The sequence below is a fragment of the Hyperoodon ampullatus genome, assembly GCF_949752795.1.
Source record: "Hyperoodon ampullatus genome assembly, chromosome: 1".
NCBI lineage: Eukaryota > Metazoa > Chordata > Mammalia > Artiodactyla > Ziphiidae > Hyperoodon > Hyperoodon ampullatus.
The window spans coordinates 141,312,812-141,337,254 of NC_136914.1; the positions used below are offsets into that span (position 1 = coordinate 141,312,812).

The window sequence follows — 24,443 nt, forward strand, 5'->3', positions numbered from 1 at the left end:
CCTCCTTGGCTTCTTGTGAACCAAAAGACAACCATAATTTTTCATCCTTTCCATTCTCATGTGTTGTAAATGTTCACTCAAGTCCACAATCCAATACAAAATGCATTAATTCCTCCAAAGTGAGTTCACCGTGCATGATTTAATTATAGCCAATTGGATATACGTTTCCTTTATTTATTCTAAAAAAATAATTCAAGGCTCTAGCTCTAAGAAATTTTTCATTCAATAGTCTTGCATTACCTTTATTATCTAATCATGTGGGAAAGAAATAAGGTTTTGTCCTACTAGTTTGTCAAAAAAAAGAGTATAGCCATAAAAGTTTTACCTACAAACTTTATATCTACAAAGACTCAAGTTTAGTCGAGTGACAACCTCTCTATTTCCCACCACTTACTGTACCCCAACTTGAAAACAAAAAGAAGGAAAACACTGCAATCGCTTTTATTTTAATCCCCCACATTTTGCGGTCAGCGTTGAAGTCAGATATACAAGATTATGCAGTTTTCCAAGATTTGCATTTAAAAGATTGTATACAAGCTTCAATACAGGTTGCTTTTCTGTGACCATAGAAACATCAGAAAAGTTGGAAAATTCAGCTCACTGAACTTCAAATGACTTTATTAAAGTGTCACTAATCAGAGTTAAAAGACAGAAGGTTTTAGTGTTTCAACTAAAAGTGAATAACTCTCAAAATCTAATGACCTACCAAGATCATTTCTTAAAATTAAAAAAAAAAGAAGAAGGTCTGGTTGAAAGCAAATTAAACAAGAAAAAAACCTTCATCGCCTTCTCCGAAAGATTGATTTCATACAGATAACGACAGTTCAGCTGAACTGTGTGACACTGAGTACAGTGCTCCTTGGCTGGGCAGCTGGGAAAATCTGCCTGGTTAACTTTTAAAGCACTCTATGTATAGATTTACTTAAAATATAGCTGTCAGTAAGACTTCATTTCAAGAATAAATCTGGAACTTCATTTGTATCTAATAATGTAAGTTATGTAAACTACAACACTTTGAAACTCTAAGTGCATTCTAATTTAATTATAAGCCAAAAAGAAATTCCAACATGCAAATGCAAATCACAGTCCATTAATAATGCATGCTAGAATAATATTCAGGAGTGCTACCAAAAGTCTACACCCTAGCTATTGGCTTAAGAGATAAGAATTTTTTTAAAAGCTAGGCTTTCTCCTACAAATAAGAAAGTGAAGGGGCTTCCCTGGTGGCGCAGTTGTTGAGAGTCCGCCTGCCAATGCAGGGGACACAGGTTCGTGCCCCAGTCCGGGAAGATCCCACATGTCGTGGAGTGGCTGGGCCCATGAGCCATGGCCGCTGAGCCTGCGCGCCCGGAGCCTGTGCTCCGCAACGGGAGAGGCCACAGTAGTGAGATGCCTACGTACCGAAAAAAAAAAAAAAAGAAAGAAAGAAAGAAAGAAAGTGAAGAAAAAAATAAGTGATATATAATTTTTCTTTTTGTGGCATCAAAGGTTATCTCTAATATTAGCTATATTTAAATGGTTATAATAACAACATCAAAAAGGACTAGAAAAAAATTGAAGGAAAATAATTTACTAAAAGGGAAACAATATGTATCACTTTTCCCTTTCTTTTCCAATGGTTCCTAAGAGGTTCTTAGATATTTCTCTTTGGCCTTAAGCAGAAGGTTGACAGGGAAGAAACTGGAAGTGCACTGTGTCATGTCAAATATATAGCCTTCAAATCAAAAACGCAGAAGGGTCAAACTTAGTATCATCTTCACTGCCCAATATTTTTCTTTTAGAGAGATTCTTTCCAGAGTCCTACTCCAATGGAAAAAATACATTGAGGTGATTAAGCAGGACAGTGACTTGCTCCATTCACTCTCCTCCAGGGGCACCTGGACATTCACCTAGTTCACCAATTTCACAAACACTTATTGATCACTTATACTGTGAAAAAGAAAGGGTCAGCTACTGTAGGACTTTAAATAAAGAAGAGTCTTTTTTTTCTATTAACAATTTACATATGACCACATTACAAATGTACCTGTCAAGTAAAAGGGAAATAATCTGAAAATAATAGCACAACAGTACCAAGAAAACTAAACCCAGTTATTCATACAACTCACTTCAATGAATTCATTCTCTTGGCATTTATTGATCATGGCCATATGCCAGGTACCACTATAGACATGAAGATCCAGGGATGGGTGAGGAATGGACCAGGCACAGAGACATCATAATCTGGAAAGGGAGGCAATTGGGAATGCTAGTCATTGTAATTCAATATGGTAAGCATTACATGTGTAGCGTGACTAAAATGTTAAGGAATTTAGAAGGGGATAATTAATTCTACCTGGAGGGCAACTGAGCAGATTTTTTCATAGAGGTGTTCTTAACCTAAACAGTGAATGATGAGAAGGAATCTTCCAAACGGGAAAGGTAAGTAATGTCCATCAGCTAGAGCACACAAAGAAGCAACAGCAGCAATTAGGTATTCCTGAACTGAGGACTGGTGTTTGGGGTATGCTCTTGAAGTTTCCAGGATGAAACCTTTGGTTTTAATGGAGCATCTCCACTTGAGTAAGCTCACAAATAAAAGTAAATTAAATTGGTACCAGGTCTCCTACTCTTGCTATGCACATGCTACTTGTTCAGTTACAACAAAAATGAAATAATTTACCTAATAAATTTGCTTCTGAATTTTTCAAGGTGATTGGGAATTTCATTCATCACAGGAAGGGTAAAATACATTAAAATAATAAATTTATAAAGCAAATAATCTTTTTAAAAGTCCACATACAATATGTCTTGGATATGCTCTTGCAAAATTTATAGAACTGTTCAATGTTCATCAGAAACTTTCTGCACTGTAGTAACTAAGTTATGAGAAATCCCTCCAACTTTAAAAAGTATAAATTGCTTAACGTAGCAAGGAAATCTCTCCGTCCTAATGCACTTCTGCTCACTTTGCCTAACTCACATCACAAACCAAACCTCTATCAGTTCCTCCATTATGACACCATATGGTCCTGTGACCAGCTCAGTTAACTGTTCTTGGTCCTCATTTTACACAGTCCTGGGGTCAATTCACCCTTGGAAAATTCCTGGTGTTTCCTACCTGCACATTTATGTTTAGCAATCCATGTAAGCCCAAGATCAAACTTCTCTTCAGGAAGCCCTTTCAAATTAACCTGCTTAATAATATGTTAACTAAGTTATTCCATCTACTCACACAATTTTCGCTACATTTCTTTTTTTTTCTATAGTGTGGCTTCTCAAATTTTCTGTCAGATCAAGGCCAATATTTACTTTCAATTTATTTTCTTGAGCAGTGAAGTTCTTCACATATTAGATAGTCAATACTCAAACCCAGACTTTTAAAAATCAGTTCAAAAGTCTGAGATAAAACTATGAAGAACTGCTATTAAAACAATATCAAGAAATAAAATTAAAGTTTCATCAATTTTTTTAAACAATTGGAATTGTAAATGAGATGAAAATTCTTGACTGATTTAGGGGTCAAAATAGAACAGTAAGTAGATGGTAACATTCTAGAGGTGAAGTAGGGGAGTCTCCAGCCCTGGCAGCTGGAAAGTAACCAGGCCCATGAACTGAAGGTGCCTAATTCATCACTGTCTTTAAACCAGTAAAGATAGTTCAACACAACTGGGATAAAACACTGATTTGTTTCTGAAAATGTCTGCACTGACAAAGGAGAGTATGTTCTCAGTATGCAGAAGAGTAGACACAGAGAATTTAATGACATGTGTCAGCTTACAAAGGAAAATATGGAGGCCCGATTATAAAAACCACACATTTCTTTACAAAGAATCCACCGGATGGGATTTAAAACTGCAAAATGATGGATTACCTAAAGCTTATGTATGTTCTACTTAACTTATGTTAAAGTCTGGCAGAAATTTTGCTATCTAGTAAATATAACACTCATACAACTAATATTGGCCTGTATCATTAATTACAACCCATTGTGCAGTTTCAAAATCATATAGTATTGATTTATTTACTTCAGAATACTTATTTAAAAGAACTGCACACAGATAAAACATTTCTCTGTTTAAAAACCCTGATTTAACATAATAATATGGTCGTTCTACTTTTTATTCAGAATATATAAATGTCAATCAGTGAAAGGGAGCTCTGATCAGCCAAGAAAGAATTGACAAAGGTCATTCACTTTCAAGTAGGTTTTCAGGTTTTTGTTAGTGGTCCTAAATTTTTTTTCCTGTTTTTCTTGGCTTAATCCTTTTGCTCAAACCTGTGTATATGTAGTTATATAAAACTATATAATTTGTTTAACTATGGAGATTTGCATATGTACTGGACAAGAAATAACAAAAATCTATCTCGTTGGTGACCACTCCACATAAACATTTTACATTAATATAGTCCACTGAAGAAGTAGCTCAGTTCTAATTTGGACTGTAAATAATAAATTTATAACATCAGTTATGTAATCTCAATAAAAATTTTAAATTTTCAAAAATCAAAATACCAAGAGCTATTATAATAAAGCTATAGCAACTTCGATTTCATAATATAAAAGGTATTTTAATCACTTGAACTATAAGATTTAGAATTATTTGAACTTAATAAATATTTTACTCTTAAAAATTCCTTTATAGAAGTAAACTACTTCATATTGGTAAGACCAGATCTGTTCGATGCCTTAAGTTTATCAACCCCAATCACCACAGGCTGATATTTTAGAAAATTTTAGATCAAAAGTTGACTTATTTTACAGTATCTTTAACGTGTTTCATAAAAATCACTTACATATTATGCAATATGAATATAATCATATATTTACTCATTCCTTCATTCAATCAACATTCAATAATGCCCAGCTCATTTTTTTACTTTGGAAAAATATATATTTTGTATCCGTTGATAAATTGTTGAAACAAAATACTTTGCAATATTTCTGTCACCTTTGTGCATACAACCTCAAAGATGTCATTTTGCTTAACTGTATGTATTCACTTTATAAAAAGAAGGAATGAAAGAACATTTAGGAAATCATTAATCTTTTGGATATGAGGGAAAGCCACACATAGTCTCAATAAATCAATGTCTTTGGAAGACACAAAAGATTTCTGGCTTAATTCAAAATCCTTTATTTAGAATGCCAAATGTCTTTATTTTATGCAGAAGTGCTCCAGATGGCTAGGCACATGTTTCAATTACGCTAAATTGCAGTTTTCTTCAAGTGTCCTCTTACTCTATTACATCTAGAATGTTACTGATTGTATCTTGAGTGGGCAGGTAAAAATACTCTTATTTGTAAATGTAAATGCTTTTTGGATAAGGGAAAGTATACATGAATTAAAAGACAATGTGTAGTATACTGTCAAAATTTAGAAAATATAACTGAGCAAATGAGGGATCCTAAAATGTTAAAGTTTTATTAATTATTAATCAATTTTCTCATAAGTGGATATTACTATACCTTGCGTTTCAGTGTCTCAGAAGACTTCAGAAATAAGAAATACTTTGGGCCTCTATGCTAATAGTAATTCCACAGTTATAGAACCATATTATGAAAACTAAGAGGTCTTTCTTAAATAAGTCAGTAAAGTGCATAATATATTATTTGTTATTAAATGTAAATCTTTAATATTAGCATAAATTGACATATAGTTACTGTCTCAGGCCACCTCATGTATTTTTAAAAACACCCCATAGATTCTGTTCAAAGCAAAATGTCCTTATTTCAGGTCCTTTTAAATATACTCTCCCAGGGTTGACTCATAGAGCCATCCCCTTGTACTTGGAACACTACTTAGTTCTTTCATATTGTTCTTTTTTCCTGTATCTCTCTGGGAAATATTGCTTTCCATAAGAAGATTTAATCTCTGAAAGTTTGGCTTATACCAACAAAAATCTATTACTCTCATCTTCTTTCTAAATGTATAATAAATGTATAAATAAAATAAAATAAATAAATAAAAGCTATCTTGTGTAAGGTAATTTCTGAGAAGGCAGGGAGGGGATTCTGAATGCTACATAGCTATTTATAACACATTTACAGGAGCTTAATTAATCAATAACTAGGACGGTGTACATTTTTATTTATTCAATTTACATTTTAGTATTTCATTAGTTGCCCCAGATATTTGTTGTCAACTAAAGCCAAAGTGTTCTGATATTTTTGAGTCGCTATCAAGGGGGAAAAGGTAATTATCCACTGGGGCTCCCTGTGTTGAGCTTACTACGATTACCACCACTAGTATTACTTCAGAGAAGTTTCCAAATTTGCAAAAATATAATTATATATAATTATATAATCTCATAAAAATCCTAGCCAATTAAAGAAGAAAGGTTTCTTACAACAAGATCAGGGGGCCATTTGCATCAGAATCACTTGAGCAACTTGTTAAAATGACATGATTCAAGGATGTTCCTTGAATCTTCTTAAAAATAATATGCATTTTAAATAAGCATCCACGTAAGGAATCCTCACAAGCATTGTTCTGAGAACTAATCAAACTAAAACATATCACCATATGAAAATGGAATATTTTCAAAAGTTTGAATTTTGCTTATTGGATATACAAAACAGAAACAATAAAAGCCTTTGAAAAAATATGTTGAAGAAAATGTTTTCATACATTCTCATATTTTGTATGAGTCAGTGATATTTTAAAGAATGTTTTTCCAGATTCATTTGATTAAAATTCTGCTTCCACATTCAATCTATTTTTTAATTTATGACTCATTCCAAAAGAGACTTAAAGTGATCTAAAAAGCCATCTATGCTATACACATATAAAATTATACAAATAATATACCATGTACAGTGAAAACAGGAATTACTTATTTAAATTTCCCATACTGATATCTTTGTCAGAAACTTTGTGAGAATGTGCTATTGGTAGGGATGAGTTTTGGAACTAGTGCCTGGGCTTCAGTCCTGGCTCTATGCCTTGCTAATTGTATGACCCAAAGGAAGTGAATTTATCTTTTCCTAGGCCTGAGTTTTCTCATCTGTAAAATGGTAGTAACAGCATTTATTTCACAACATTATTTTGAGATCTGAATTAAAAAGCACAGATAGCCATCTTTTCTTAATAAATAGTTTGTATTGTTTTAGGGGTGATTGCCATTGTTGTTCAATAATTATTATTTAATAACCATGCTGTTATTGTTTAATAACCATTATCAGAGATAAGAATAATGTTGAAGACAGATGAATAAATATAGTTCCTGACCAAGATACACACGTTCATGAAATGTAAGCATGGATAGAGGCATCTAAGGGCAAAGGTAGCTCCTAAGGGCAGAGATGCAGCCCAGAATGGACCAGTGTCCTAGCAGGAAAGGAAAGGCACAGTAGGACTGAGTGGCAGCCTCAAACTATCTAAGAGTATCTTACATACTAGAATATCTCTGGGATGAGGCCCAAGATGGATATATTGTAAGTCAAACTCTATTTAGTTACACAATGATATCTCATATCAAATATTTTAAAAACAGGAAAATATGAAAAATAAGTATTGTTTTACAGCTGTCTTCTCAGACTGTAGACCAAGAAAATGATTGCACTTCAAATAATTTAAAATATGTAGACAAACCCTTATGAAGTACAATAACTGAATTCTTTTTTTTTTTTGAATTCTTAAGTAAGATAAATCATCTCAATTGTGTGAAACCAGTTACTATAATCAATTGGTAAAACTTTATTTCATCATAGCAACCTTCTACATTTTCTGATAATGGTGTATGTGATGTTTGTCTTCTTGATGGACTGTTTGTCCCTCAAAGGCACAGATCTGTAAAATGCAAATTTGAATCTCCAGTACGAAACACCCTGTCTGGCATATTGAATACTGGGATGAAAGTTAAGGATGGGAATCAATATAAAGGCAAATAAATTGTTCACAATAAAACATAAGAACAAAGTCCTAGTACTTATCCCTTCTAATTTAGAAGTCCTTGATTATTGCCTATGTGACAATGTGGAGAAACAAGATTTTAGCAAGGTGAACATATACATCTGGGCAAATGGCCAGGAAAAAGATTAACAACTCTTCTGTTTCTGTGCCCATCTACCACCTCAGAAGAAAACTGGAAATCCTAAGTTGCTTGAATTCTCCACTGAGAAGCACTGCAAGAAAGATCTCAAACTTGGTCTCATTTAAAAGCAGGTATGAAAAACTGAGGTGTTGTTTATGCATCTCTCAATGCTGTAACGTTGCTATCTTGCCTGATTAATGACAAAATTAGCATCTATGCAAATGAAAAATGGTGAGAAGGAAGTGAACTAATACTTATTAGGGGTGAACATCCTAGGTACACTTATTTATTTTATTTCTCAAAACAGATCTGTGAAATAGACTTCACAAGGAGGTAGCTGACACACTAGTGTATTAAACAGCTCCCCTAAGATCATGAATTGTACTACTGTGTCTATACCAAAAGTCCTTGCTCTTCCCACTGTTTCCTAAATTTGAATTCAACAGTCTTTTCCTGTTCACCTGCTCTTATAAGGAAAACTTTACACATGAAATAGCACTAATCTTCAATGCAACCCACATATAAATATACCTGGTTATATGTATATAGGTGTTTTATAATATATAAATGTATTTATAAGTGCAGGCTCCATATTACCCCTTCTTCCATGACTAAATCCATATTAATTATCAGTTACTAAGTTGACATTAATTATCCTATTTTTTCTTTCTTCTAGATCCATTATTAAAAGCAAAAATGGATTCATTCATTTTAAATTATTTAATTAGGAGATCGGTTTAGGTATATCAAAGATAGTTAACATCTAATTTAATTCAATTAATCATAAGTTCAACTATTAGCAAACAGAAATTTTCTGTGATTCCTCAGCATGTCTTGCCTTTTAATGAGATTCATGGTTAATCTTTGAAGCAAGTAAACTTCTTTGAAGCAAGATTATTAACTCTTTAAAAAATATTATTTGATTGTATTTTTCAGTATTTAAAAAGTGAATATTCAGTATATAAAAATTCCAAACAAAAAAGTAAGATCTGGTTATGATATAGGTCAGGATCCAAACCAATGCTTTCTTTTATATTTATGGGTTTTTTTCTTTTAATCCCATTCTTTCTATTACATTAACAGACAACGACTTATAATATTAAAGAGCCATAGAGTGTGGTGGAAAGAACAAAAGCTTTGAAACCAAATGAACTCAAATCCAGCTGTACCACAAAACAATTTCCTCAAATTGTCATGGTCCTTGATACTCCATCTGTGAAATGGAGATACTGTTACGTGCTTCAAAGAATTTTCAAGAGGAGTAAATGATATATTTGCAAAGTATATGATACAGTGTATGACACAAGTTGGAAATCAACAAAAACTGGAATCTTCCTATCACTCCAGGTCTGCTTAAATTTATTTGCCTTCGTAATCAGAGTACGCTTAAATTGTTCCAATAAAAGTGCCTTGACATCAGAACTAACACATTAAGAGAGCAGTACCATGTTTCATTTCCTCTTTTAAAACAGAAAGACTCCTTATTCAGAAAAGCACACGTAAAATGAACAGTTTTTAACATAATTTTTCTTAGAAATAAAACTTGTAAAGTTGCAGTGCTTACAATGCACTGTTGGAATATTTAAAACTGCCTCTTCTAGATGTTTCAAATATGGTATTAAATTGAAATAAAGGTGTTTTAGAGTTGTTTCTGAAGTCCAATTTCTAACAGGCTGTCTTTCAACAAAGTTTTTATTTTAATTGTTTTCCCCAGGTAAGCTGGCTGTGTTTTAAAATGACTTCAAAATTTGACACTTTTAAAAGAACACAGTCCATAAACTGTTTATCTCTTTGTACATTATATTAAAATTAAAAGAAGAATCCTGAAATTTACTTAAATTAAATTATATGCAAATAAACAATTTAAACATTACACCCATTTCCTTATCTTAGTTAATAACCTTTATTTTCTGAGTTATGTCTTTCAGCTTATTAGTCACCATCATTTAAAAGTTATTTTTCTACCTGATATAGTAGAATGAGAAAATAACCAAAGAGGTATTTTTCAATGTGCCTCCTGAGTAATTTCCCTAAAATTAGGAAATGTAATTTGTAAGCTTGGTTTTGTTTACCATCTACATGGTATCATTAGAAATGTCATCAGAGTTCCTATATAAACAGTAGCTATTTACATGCCCAGTAGCTGTTTACATTTTTTTTCTTTTTAATCATTGCCTTCTTGACCACACAAGGAGTAAATAACTGAATGCAGCATCAAAAAAAGTAAACCAAACAGACTTTTAGGAAAATATGCACTGCTATGTTCAGTGGTTAAGATAAATGGTTAGAATTCTCTCCCTTTAACAGATGAAGGCACTGTAGCTCAGAGAAGTTTAACTTCTGCTTCAAGGTCACACATCATGAAAGGGTAAAGACAGGATTTGAATAAAATTAGTCTAACTTTCAAATTTATGTTTATTTCAGTATTTACTCATGCAGTACACAACTATACTCAATATTGAGAATAACATAGAACTCCTTCAGAAATTGAAGTACATATTAAATCTTTTAATTGAGGATTTAAAATAATTAATTTTAGAAAAAAATAAAGTCAGAAAATAAAATTTCAATTAGAGTTTCACTTCATCAAATGTTTACCCTGTGCACTATAAGAAGTTAGATTAACTAACATAATGCATTTACTTAGGCCATTATTTTTTCAAATAGTATTTGAGGTAGAAGGTAGAGACAAGCTAAGAAGTAAATGTACAATGTGAATTATTTAATTTTAGACATATATAGCAAACACCTTTCTCCTGGAAAATTGCCTTTGCTTAATGTTAATACTGCTCAAAGCAACACCTCCCTAACCTCCACTATCCAGTATCTAAAACTACCAATTTCTTTTTCCTTAGCAAAAATGTTTTCTCTAAATGTATATTCTCTTGGTTGCCAAGCAACCAAAATTCTTCATTTAAGTATAAACACACTGACACACAGGCAGAAAAGTGCCTAGAAGAAAATACAATAATAGACACCTCTATCAGCTATGGCCATCTGTGCTCAGTTTGACCCAAGGTTTTGGCAAGCTTATGTGGTCCCTCCTATCCCAAAGCATCTTGCCCTATAAAGAAAATTTTTACTCCCACTTCCTTCATTTTCCAGCAAGTCTGGGGTCAAGTGTGTTCTAAATCTGCTAGGCTGTGGACATGAAATACTAAGGATTCATTAGTTACTTGTAATTAATTACAACCTCAATGGATAAATAAATAACTTTCCCTATTTTATTATGCAAAGTAATAAAATATTAAGCTGTACTTGCAACACAGGCAGTTCTGTCCCATTTAGTCATATACATGAATTAGTACTTTAATCTTTTTAGTGGAGAATTGAAGTTACCATCTTAAAAAAAGAGACTGAGTCAACTTTTTGTAGCAATTAAAGGACTCCCATACAGCTACTGGTGAGGGAAAATGCTACAATAAAGCAATATAATTAATTCAAGCAGAATTTAGTAACTCAATTATGTTTCTAAGAAATGGCCACAATCTAAGACACAGGTTGCTAGATGTGGGCCAAATATTTTGACCAATTGCTTTAAATGAACTTTTAAAAAAAATAGAAGTAAAGCTAAAATCTTACCAAAGGATTAAGCTATAATCTTACTGAAACCCCTATCATCCGGTTACGCCTGTGATGTGCTGCAGATACGTTAATGTGAAAGCCTCAATAGGAATGTTCATCATGTGATTATAAAATATTAATCCACTACGTGAAATAAAGCCAAACAAGAGCACTCTACCAACGGGGGAATCTCTTTTGATCCATAAATAAATTATTTGTTAGAAGCGCAGTTTTACAATTTGTCATAAGTACATTCTAAAAGACATCATAATTAATCTCCAAAACATACAAGCAACTCATGCAGCTCAATATCAAAAAAACAAACAACCCAATCCAAAAATGAGCAGAAGACCTAAAAAGGCATTTCTCCAAAGAAGATATACAGATTGCCGACAAACACATTAAAGGATGCTCTACATCATTAATCATTAGAGAAATGCAAATCAAAACTACAATGAGATATCATCTCACACCAGTCAGAATGGCCATCATCAAAGAATCTACAAACAATAAATGCTGGAGAGGGTGTGGAGAAAAGGGAACACTCTTGCACTGTTGGTGGGAATGTAAATTGATACAGCCACTATGGAGAACAGTATGGAGGTTCCTTAAAAAACTACAAATAGAACTACCATATGACCCAGCAATCCCACTACTGGGCATATACCCTGAGAAAACCATAATTCAAAAAGAGCCATGTACCAAAATGTTCATTGCAGCTCTCTTTACAATAGCTAGGACATGGAAGCAACCTAAGTGTCTATCGACAGATGAATGGATAAAGATTTGGCACATATATACAATGGAATATTACTCAGCCATTAAAAGGAATGAAACTGAGTTATTTGTAGTGAGGTGGATGGACCTAGAGACTGTCATACAGAGTGAAGTAAGTCAGAAAGAGAAAAACAAATACCATATGCTAACACATATATATGGAATCTAAAAATGAAAAAGAAAAAAGAAAAAAAAAAGGTCAGAAGAACCTAGGGGCAAGACGGGAATAAAGATGCAGACCTACTAGAGAATGGACTTGAGGATATGGGGAGGGGGAAGGGTAAGCTGTGACAAAGCGAGAGAGAGGCATGGACATATATACACTACCAAACGTAAAATAGATAACTAGTGGGAAGCAGCCGCATAGCAAAGGGAGATCAGCTCGGTGCTTTGTGACCACCTAGAGGGGTGAGATAGGGAGGGTGGGAGAGAGATGCAAGAGGGAAGAGATATGGGGACATGTGTATATGTATAACTGATTCACTTTGTTATAAAGCAGAAACGAACACACCACTGCAAAGCAATTATACTCCAATAAAGATGTTAAAAAAAAAAAAGAGAGAGAGAACGGGGGAAAATAAATAAACAAAAGACATCACGATAGGAGATATTGAAAATCTGTCATTGTACTAGTAAAAGTACCATTGAGAAAATCATCACTTAAAAATACATCTCTTTTGAGCATCTGTGAGATAAATTCCTCTTAGGTCCTTAAGGTTTAGAAAATCTATATTTCTTTTGTTAACTGTCTTATGTATGTACTTGTTTAGTCTAGGACACCATGACTTATCTACCTGATTTTATTTCTCTGTTTGATTTGGCATTTAGAAAATTAAACTTAGTGGACTACCTAAGACATACATTTCTGTATGCTAATCTTACATATTCCAGGATTACTTTTTAGCTACACTTATTTTTACTTCCTATAGTTTAATTTAACAATCTTATCTTCCTTTCATTGTATATATGTTTTTGTAACCTCTTCAAACCCACTGTAGCATGAAGTGGTTTCATATATATATTTACACACGCATATATATATATATATATATATATATAGAGAGAGAGAGAGAGAGAGAGAGAGAGACAGACAGACAGACAGACAGAAAGAGAGAGTAAATATCTTGACTAAAAAACAAAGTTACATACTATAGAACATTATGTCAAGCAGAAGGGAAGCACATCTTCTTTGGGTATTTTCTTTTTTTGAACAATTTCAGAAAATAATAAAACATTCTTTTCAGGGAAATATTTTAAATATGAATTAGAAAATTCTCACTTAAGAAGTTACCAGAATTTATATGTTTTGTAAAAAACAAAGTAGTTTTGAAGAAAAGATAGTTTTACCTATATTTGATGGGACCAGCCAATTTGACTTCAACTAATAGAATTGCGTTAAGTAATTGACAAAATTTTTTTTTTCAAATTAGGTTCTCAGATAAACACACATGATTTCATGGTAGTCAATGTCTGACAATTGAGAGATGAACATTTCTCATCTAAATGAGAGAGAAGGCTTTAAAATGAAACAGACACTGAATAATCTATTTTAATTTGCTTGTTTCATAAGCAACTAAGCCTCTCAAAGTTTCTGGATTAGTAAATTAATTCCTTTAAGAGACTATAACTATTATTGAATTATGTCAACAATAATAAAATGATGGATAGGTAAATAGCATCAATTTAACCACAGACGGGCAGTGTGGTTTAGTGCCAAGCATGTGGACCAAAGTCAGAAAAAAACTAAATGTTACTCTAGATTTGTGATCACATGCAAATCATGAAATTCTCTGTGCCTTTTCCTTAAAATGAAGCAAAAAACACCTGATATGCCTCTTTACAGACTTGTTAGGGAAATTAAAAAAAAAAAAAGGAGGGATAGAGTTCTAAAACACTTTGAAAATAGAAAGCGTTTTTTAAAATGTTAATAGTTCTGTGCATATCTGCATTTTGGAGAAAAAGGAAGGAAACTAACAAACTTTAGTGAGCACCTTGTTTTTCCACCCTCACAAGAAGCCATGAAACAGGTAATCATTTCCATTTCACAGATGAGAAAAATGAAATTCAGAGAGTAACCATGAAAACGTTTGAATCAAGTTTCTTCCAAATCAAAAGCATGCACTATTTCACATAAACATCAGTCAGAATGAAATGTTAAACAATATTTTATTTGCTGTGTTTTATTAATAAAGTTTACTAATACTATTGATATTAAATATTGAGCAATGGTGTAAATTTGAAAAAGGAATGACAGTACTTAAACGTATCAATATCCAAAGTAGAATATTGTTATCCTGCTTTTTTGCAGAAAGAAAAACATGGTTTACAATAAGTTAAGATTTGTTCTCTAAAGCAAAATTTGATAAATTCTAAGGAAATGAGAAGACATGGTAATAGAGTAGCATACATTGTTATATATACTCTAAACTGTTCTACTTTACCAAATTGTCTATAAAATAAGCATTAGTGATCTCACTGTACTTTAGGCAATACAGATTTCTGGATATTGAGTTACAGGCTCTTGGCCAGTCAAGTCACGCAGCCATGGTCATTCTACCCAGGAAAATCAGTCCTGGCCAATTAGCTAGCTTCACTGATTTCAGAAGAAGCTCCATGGCTTGGCTTGAGATATGAAAAATGACTCGTTTCCTTCAGCACGCATCACTGACTGAGCTTCTGGCCTTTAAGCAGCATATTTGCAGCATGTTCACCAGTAATTCCTTACTTTATCAAAGATTTACTGAGCATCTGCATTGATCCAGCCCTATTGAAGGTGATGGGAATACAGCAATAATAAACAGATGAAAACCTTTCCCCTGGTTGAACATATATTTTAGAGGGAAGACATACTATAAACAAAATAAAGAAGTAACATATGTGTTATGTTGGGTGATGATAAGGACTAAGAAGAAATAAAAAGAAGAAAAGAGAAGAAGGAAGGTTGAGGGAATGAGAACTTTGCAAGGTGACTTGAGAAAAGATGTGAGAGAAGCACAAAGCCAGCAGCCCAGGCTGAGAGCCCAGGCAGCCCAAGGCTGTGAGGCAGGAACTCCCGAGGCTGGGCCACAGCCCACAGTGAAGCTGCTGAGCAAGCTTAGGGAGGGAGAGCCAAGAAGAAGAGAAGTCAGGAAATGACTGACTGATGAGAGCAGGCCACATAGGGCCTTGGGGCTCACTGTAGGGATCTGGCTTTTACCACGAGTTAAATGGAAAGCTTTGGATTCTGAGCAAAGGAGTGAAATGATCTGACCTACATCTTAAAGGATCACTCCACCTGCTAGACTAAATCAAAGAGATGAAGGACAGAAGCAGGGAAATCAATTCATCCATTCATTAGTTATTCATTTATTCATTCATTGATCCAACAAAAATTTACTTTGTGCCTACTATGTTCCAAATAATGTTCTAGGTTCTTGAGGTACATCAGTGAACATAGCAGATAAATACACCTGCCCTTGTGGAACTTCATTCTAGCAGGAGGAAGACAGATAAAACATAATCAAAATTACAGATCAGCAAATTATATCACACATGCACTTATACCTGTATAGTGTATATATATATTATTCAAAGTAATGAGATTGGTTGGGCTCGTCACCTCAGTGGAATACAGTAGATTAGAAAGAGAAGAATTTCAAGAATTGATTCCAGGGGCATCCCAGTATTTAGCATTTCGGGAGATGAGAAGAAGCTGGTGAAGGAAGATGATCAATTCTATGGGGGAGGAATATGAAACACTATAGCAGAGAAATGGATCAGGCAGGATGAGGGGGTGGGGAGCTGCAGTAATAAGTCAGTAAAGGAAAGTTAGTTCTCACTTAGAATGTGAGATATGAGCAAATACTTGAAGCATGGGAGGAGATTATCCAAGTAGGTGCTCTGGAGGAAAGAGCATTCTATGCAGAGTGAGGATCCAGGAGCAAGAGCTTTGAGGCAGGTGTATTCCTAGCAAGTTTTGGGACTAGCAAGAAGCCAGTATGAGTAAAGAAGATGAGCAAGGAAAGAGAAGAGTGGGAAAGAATGATGGAGATCAGTAAGAAGATGTCTGTCTTCAATAATCCAAGGGAAGGATGATGGCGTCTTAGACAAAGGGAGTAACAGTATAAGTGACGAGAAAAGATAAATTTCTGGATATATATATATATATTTGTTGTCGTTGTTTTTGTTTGGCTGCGTTGGGTCTTTGTTGCTGTGCACGGGCCCTCTCTAGTTGCAGAAAGCAGGGACCACTCTTTGCTGCGGTGGGTGGGCCTCTCATTGCGGTGGCCTCTCCTGCTGTGGGGCATGGGCTCCAGGCACACGGGCTTCGGTAGCTGTGGCTCACGGGCTCAGCAGTTGTGGCTCGTGGGCTCTAGAGCGCAGGCTCAGTAGTTGTGGCGCACGGGCTCAGTTGCTCCGCGGCACGTGGGATCCTCCCGGATCAGGGCTCGAACCCGTGTGCCTGCATTGGCAGACGGATTCCCAACCACTGCGCCACCAGGGAAGTCCTAGATATATTTTTAAGAGAGAGCCAAGATTAACTGACAGAGTGCACATAGGGTGTGAAAGTGAGAAGTCAAAGACCACCAAGTTTTTGACCCGAGCAGTTAGAAGACTGGGGTTGCCATCAATTGAAAAGGAGATGGCTGAGGGTTCTTGAGTCATTTTTTATTGGGGAAGATATCAAGAGCTCAGATTTGGAAATGTTAATTTAAAATATCTATTAAGAAACTAATCAAATGTAATGAGTAAGTGGTTGGTTATATGAATATGGAATTCAGGAGAGATATACAAGGTGGAGACAAAATTTTGGACTCATCTGTTCATATGTTATTTAAAATCATGAGCTTGATTGAGATCTTCAAGGGAATAAGTGTAGATTAAAAAGGAAGAGGTTTTCAAGAACTGATTCTAGGGATATTCCAACAGTTCAAATTTGAGGGCATGGAGAGAAGCTGGTGAAGGAGGCTGAAAAGGAACTGGTCCAAGAAACAGAATAAAAATCCTGAGAGTTTGATTACTTAGAAGTATATATAAAATGGGCACTGAGACCTGCCCAGTGGATGTAAACATGTGGCTATCATGGTGGCATTGGTAAGAGCAATTTTACTAGAGTGGCAGAAACCAAGCCTTATGGGGGTGGATTTAAGAGATAATGAGAAGAAAGAAGACAGGTAGAGGCAACTCCTTCAAAAATTTTGCTGAAAAGGGAAGAAAGTAAATGAGCCAGTAACTGGAAGAATGGAAATATATTCTCACGGCACATCGAAAAATAAAATGAAGAACTGACATTATAGGTCCATTTATTCAAGCCTAACCTAACTACAGATTAATAGGGACCTAAAGTAATCCTACTATTGGGTCATTAACTAAACTTCACTTTACCCTATATTTCTTCAGTCACCAGTATGAAGAAATATAAAAATATGAAAACAACTTTTTACACAGTAAAACTTGTATGCCTATGAGAGTATAGAAAGTATCAACCATTCTTATAACATGTTGTATTGAGATTAGACATACATACTCAAGTCAGACTGCTAGGTTCAAATTCCATTCCACCATAAACCAGCTCCATAAACTTGACCTCCATTAGCCTTGGTATCCTCATCTGTCAAATGGTGAGATGTCGTGGATTATGGTGAAGGCAAGACAATGGCCAGTGCTCACCAGTGTCTGACATAATGTAAACACTTTATATGTTAGAATCTATACATGATAAAACATTCCAGAAAAATGTCAATAATCTGAAACAAATAATCCATAACAATGCCATTGGCTCCCAGTTGCCAGTTGTCAAACAGGGTTTATAAATGTCTCTCAACATTTCCTCAATACCTTAAAACTTGGTTTTTATTCTCTAATTGTTTCCTAAATATGCATACATATCTGGAAACTGCATCCCTAGAGTCAACTCTTGACTGCCACATGTAAATTATCTTCCAGTTAGATTCTGTCATCTTCATGACTTTATTGTCCCATTTTGTCTCAGGATTTTAGCACCAGGGAAAATCCAGTAATCTTTGTACAATGGTTGCATACATGTTAGTATGTGGTTCTATATATATATAGTACTTCTTCATACGCTCTCCTCCTTATTTATTGTACTACTAAAATTGGCTGCTGTTGTCACAGACTACTTAAAGCCTCTAAGCATTAGAATATATTTACCATATTCCATATCTAGGAGACTTTAGGAAACACTTTAATTCATTTTGGCTATGTCACTTGCCAGTTACTCTTCTTCAGTTTCCACTCCCAATCGCCTTATTCTGAACACTACCTAATTTCATGGGTATTCATCAAGAGCTGAACCTTAGAAATATTAATTCTTGGAAGAGAGGACATACCTCAGGGCCTGTGGAATCCTTTATAGTCACTAACTCAACAGTCCCTCACAGCTAATGAGGTTCTTTGGCAGTTTTTCATTGTAATTATGACAAAGTGCAAGCTGCAGACAGTGCAATGAAAAATTGATTCCACAAAATATGAAGTACATAAATATCTTTTCAAAACTATTCCTAGAGTAGTTGCCTCAAAATCTAATAGAACAATAAAGGATTAAAATAATTTGGGTTTTAATAAAGGCAAAAAAAGAAATAAACAATAACTTTGTCAGAAAATAAACTATATCTATGGAAATATATCAACAAAAGAGAGAGACCAAATCAAACATCCTGAAGCCATATATGGAATATGCAGCATGAGCTTAATTGTCCACCAATATTCCTGTCTGTGATACACATTTGTACATGTCTTAAAAACTTATAGAGGCCTTTAAGTCACAGTTTAATAAATTTAATAAATTTAAACACATACCAACAGGGAAAAAATAGAATCAGAAAATAATCATAGATTGTTTAAAAAAAAACAACAATGTGGAAGTCAAAAGTCGAGGAAGTAAGAAAATGTTTTACTCCTTTGAATATAATCTTCACACTCCACCCACACAATTTCATCATTATTCCTTAGGAGAGTAAGACTTATCATCTGAAAATCCAAAAATGGATTCTCCACAAATAAAGTACAGCAACTGTTTCCAACCTGTACAGTACTGTAAATTAAGAGAGTCACTGCATATACGTGTGCCCTTCCTTTGTCTCCAGTGCCCCTCTCTCATATTCTCACCCTTCTTCCCTGCTCCAAAAACACCTCCACAGTTCCTCAACTTGGAATCCTTGCTGCTACCAGTAACTGACCCATAGGAATGTACAGCATCTGCTGATGGCCTTGATTGAGGCAGCAAAAAGCATGCTCCTCTTGGTTCAGACAATACATAATACTACTTTTCAAAGAGTTTTAACACCAGTAAGGGTGTGAAAACAAGATTATCAAAAGCATACATCTATACATTTATCTATGGAGTAAAAAAGCCCATCTCTTAACGAAGGCCACAGATTACCCTGTCTTTATAGGACAGTAGCTATGAACACAAATAATGGATTATGCAAGTCTGGATGTGATTTTTCTTTCTATCAATCTGAACCTAAGCAAATCATTTAACTGTTCTGAGACTGGTTCCACAACTACGAAGTGGAAGTGATATGACTAATGTTGCTGTGAGGCTCAAATAATACAAATCCCTAAAGAAGCACTTAGCACTCAGGTCAATGACTGAACATAGTGATATGCAATAAATTTTATAATAATTATTATTATTATCATTATTATTAAATATTCAGTTCTGTTGCTTATACTTTGGCTGTGAGGAATGACACACAAGATATACAGACATTTAATATAAGGTGCACTAACTCTTCTTCTAAACTCTTTGGAAGAAAATCATTTCTAAACTTGATATTCAGTATTGATATTACAAACGTCTCCATCATTTCTCCTGGAACTCTTGATGGTTTCACTGTAAAAATAAATTTATTTATTATCAATTGCTAAAACTCATTTCTAATCTAAATGCAATCATAATTTGTTCACACACTTTTAGTAGAATATTTCTAGTTGCTTTTTTGTTGTTGTTTTTTTTTTACTGAATTGCAAAAATCTCAGTGCCTAGACCAATGGTTCTCCCACTGTGGAACATGGGGCCCTAGGCATAACAGAGACCCATTAAAGATGCCTGGGAAATAAAAACTGTGGTCATAATTATACAAAACATTGTTTGCCTTTTCACTATGTTGACATTTACACTAGAGGTGCAAAAGCAAAGGGCAGGTAAAACTGTTGGTGCCTTAGCACAAAGCAAAGCAGTAGTTCCAAAGTATTCAGCTCTAATTGTATTCTTCACTTACTAGGCACAGTAAAAATAAAATGTCAGTTTCACTTAAAAACTGAAGAACTCTCCTTGAAGAAACAGTAAAATGATTAATGTTATTAAATCTAGACCATTAAATCCTGATGTCTTTTCAATATTTGGGTGACAAATAGTGAAATGTGCACAAAGAACCATTATTCTGTACCACTGTAAGTAGTCTCAAAGAAAAGCATGTGTGTGATGGATTGAGTTGAAGGCTGAACTAGTTGCTCTATTTACAGAATACAATTTTTACTTGAAAGAACAACAGACAGAGAAACTACGCTTTTTTTAGATTTGGTATGTGACAGACATTTTTTGTTTGTTTGTTTGAAAAGGAACAAAGCGACCCTAATACATCAGGACAACAACTAACAATATATGTTACTAATGATAAAATTTGAGCTTTCAGGTGAAAATTCAAATTTGGAAAGCTTCGAACCATCACCATGAGGTTGTGAGTCTACATATTTAATGACTCTTTTGATAAGATCCTTATCAGTTATAACCAGTATTTTCCAAATGATCAATGCCTGATATTTCTAAGTCACACATAGGTAAAATTTCCATTCAGAATGCAAGATAGATCAGTATTTTCATGCAACAAAGTATGAAAAATTCAATGGTAGGGTTTCAGATTCCTAATTGCAAGTAAGTTTTAAGAAACAGCCAGTTGTGGAATTCCAGTGTAGTATCAAAAGAAAATCATCAATTATCTGAAAAGGATATCAAAATATCTTGCCCTTAACCAGCTTTGTCTATCTGAGTGAGAATGGATTATCTTCATGTACTTTAACCAAAAGAACATATTGCAATAAATGGAATAAGAAGATTTGAGAATCCAGCTGTCTTCTCTTAGGCCAGATATTAAAGGGAATTATTAAAATGTAAAATAATGTCTCTCTTTTCATTATTTTTTAAGTTTGGCAAAATTAAGTTCTTTTAATAAAATAAAATAAAAATATGTTATATGGTTAATGTGATTTTAAAGAAATTAATAAACATTTTTAAATTTTCTCAGTTTTAATGTTTAAAATATAAATATTAATAGATAAGACACACCTAAGCAAAAGCTCTTTGGGGTCCTGCAACCAACAAATTTGAGAACTGCAACCTAGAAGCATATACAGTATTTCTCTCCATTTAAACCCTAAGTTCCATGTGAGACCACCCACCTAAATTCCTCTTTTCTCTTTGAGTCTTCTGACAATTCTCAGTTCATTTGTAGAACAGACATAATTGGTATGTCTTTATGTCCTTAGTTCAAATAATGATCAAGATCAAATTTACTAACCTCCTTTATTCCCCCAGCTTCTCTCTGCTGATTATTCCTGAAGCACAAGAATGCACACACCAGTCTTAGCTCTTCTACCATCTCATTCAGCAAACATGTACTGAGTACCTATTATACACCAGGCTCTAGGAGATATTATTATCAAGGAGACATTATACTAGGAGCTAATAAAGACCAATGAGGTGGGATAGGGAGGGTGGGAGGGAGGTTCAAGAGGGAGGGGATATGGGGATATATGTATACACATAGCTGATTCACTTTGTTGTACAGCAGGAACTAACACAACATTGTAAAGCAATTATACTCCAATAAAGATGTAAAGAATAAAAATAAAAGAAATAAAGACCAATGAGACAAAGTCTTTGATCTTCAAGAAGTCCAACCCAGTCCCTAAGTTGCATGTTCCCATAAAACACATATGAAAAGAGAAATGTTTATGAATGTGCTACATCTCCAATTTTTTTGTTGAACCTAAAAAAGTGGTACAAAATGTATATGAGCTATTCTAACATAATCAAGACTCTTCTTAGAATACAAAGATATAAAATAAAAGGATAATAAACCTTGTGTCTGCAACACAAAAGCCATCCTTCAAAGACACTCTCATCCATGCCAAAGTTTTAGCTATGACAGGTAGGGGCAGAGAAGGTGTACAACTGGAGAGAGCTCTGGAATAAGTATCAGAGCCAAGTCCCCAGCACCGCCCCTTTCCCACACATACACAAGTGTCAGAGCTTGAAAAAGAATGCAGATTAAATCATTTCTCTTTTACCCACTGACCCTCTGCTTGTCCATGGCATGTGATCAGCCATGACTCTAGCCAGAAACCTGAGTAAGCAACCCAGACTCCTATCAGTGTACATGAATAAATTGTTAAAAAATGCACTGGAGCAAAGTTTACACTTAGAAACAAACAATTGAAAAATCACCTCTGACAACCAGAGGTAATTTACAGCTTCTTTTTGCAGAATCATGGTAAATTAACTGTTTGAGCAGAAGGAAAAAAATTTTATTGTATACACTTGAAAGATACAACCAATAATAATATGAAATTCTAGCTCCCAACTACTGCTTTCAATATTCTTTGGAGAAACACATTTGCTTTTAATTTTAGGAGTGGTTGGAGCTTGGGAACAAACTCGGTTTACAATTTCAGCACTTCAGTTCACAGAAGGTACCCTGACAAACAATTTTTTTCTCATAAAAAAATCATCATGATGAATTCTCTCCAGATTTTTAAATAGGCTACAGTAAATATGAATAACTTTTCATATTGGTGCTATTTGAGGTTAATAAAAGTAACAGACATATAATCCCCTATTACTGACAAAATGGTTTATAATCATTATTTTTTAGTCCTCGTGCCTAATGCAGAAACAGCACTATTTAATAAATTTAAGCTAAGTTAATCTTTGCATATCTCATGGATAAATAATAAGACTAAATAAATCTTCTAATGAAAACAATGGGCATTTATTCTCATTGCAGAGCAAATGTAATGCATTGAACTAAACAACCAATAATATAATTTGTTTTACAGTTTAACAAATTTAAAGTCTAGAATGACTTAATTGCCTGTCTTTAATAGCTCCTTAAATCTCTTCACCTAAGAAATAATTCCAGAGAAGGAAGGTAGAGCCAGGGAGTGGGTTTAGGGGAGGAATAACCCCAAATCAAAATAAAATTACATGTAAATCATAGCCTGAGTTAAACCAAATAGCTCAATAAGTGAGACCTATGTTAAGATCTTTAAAAAACTAATTAGGTAAAAGAGGACATATGGGTTAAAAGCTTCTTCAGGGCTATGTGTATAAGATAAAACTGAATTCCACTTAATATTTTATGTCTAAGAATTATATCTCTATTAAGAATTATATCTCTAATTATATCTCTAATATCCTCTAGGCCATGAATATACTGTTCCATCCACAGAATAGACATAGCTAGCTAACATGAGAAAAAAATCACAGGGGATTCAGAAAGATAATAATAATAAATGAATATTTTTAAATGAAGAAAACCCCTCACCTCTGTAAAAAATAAAAATAAAAATAAAAGAAAGCAAGAAAACAAACACATGAGCCTCAATTTCACTAGCATGTTGTGTCTGGATTACTGCCGAGTATAACAAACCACATTTGATATTTTGTGTTTTTGGCTGAGTGACACCAGAATCTCTTTGAAGGGAGTGAGAGAGAGAACTTAGGAAATGGCAAACGAGCTTTCCAGAGTATAGCTATATCATTTCTAGTTGATTATCAAAACAACTTTGGAAGTAGTTCATTTAAAAATCAAATCAATGAAACACTGAGGTAGTAACAGCCAAAAATATACCCCGGGAAAGGCCAAGCTTGAAATCTTTTGGCTTATGCTTTGAAACACTAGTTTCTTGCCCATCAGCAGACAGAACAACTTGTACCTATACCATGGCATTGAACAACACAGTTTTGTCACAAGAAACAGCTTCTAATCTCTGATCATTCACAGCACATTACATGCTTTAGTTCAAGAGGGAAGAGAGAGGATTAATCTAAGTCAGAAGATAGTGCCTAAAATATGAAGGCA

General features: G+C 34.1%; 1 protein-coding gene across 2 annotated transcripts in view; it reads right to left on the reverse strand.

Moving 5' to 3' along the window:
• FAT4 (FAT atypical cadherin 4) overlaps window positions 1–24,443 on the reverse strand; it is a gene marked incomplete at its 3' end in the record, with an annotated part of 171,455 nt that overhangs the window by 139,760 nt on the left and 7,252 nt on the right. The gene's annotated exons all lie outside the window — the stretch shown is intronic.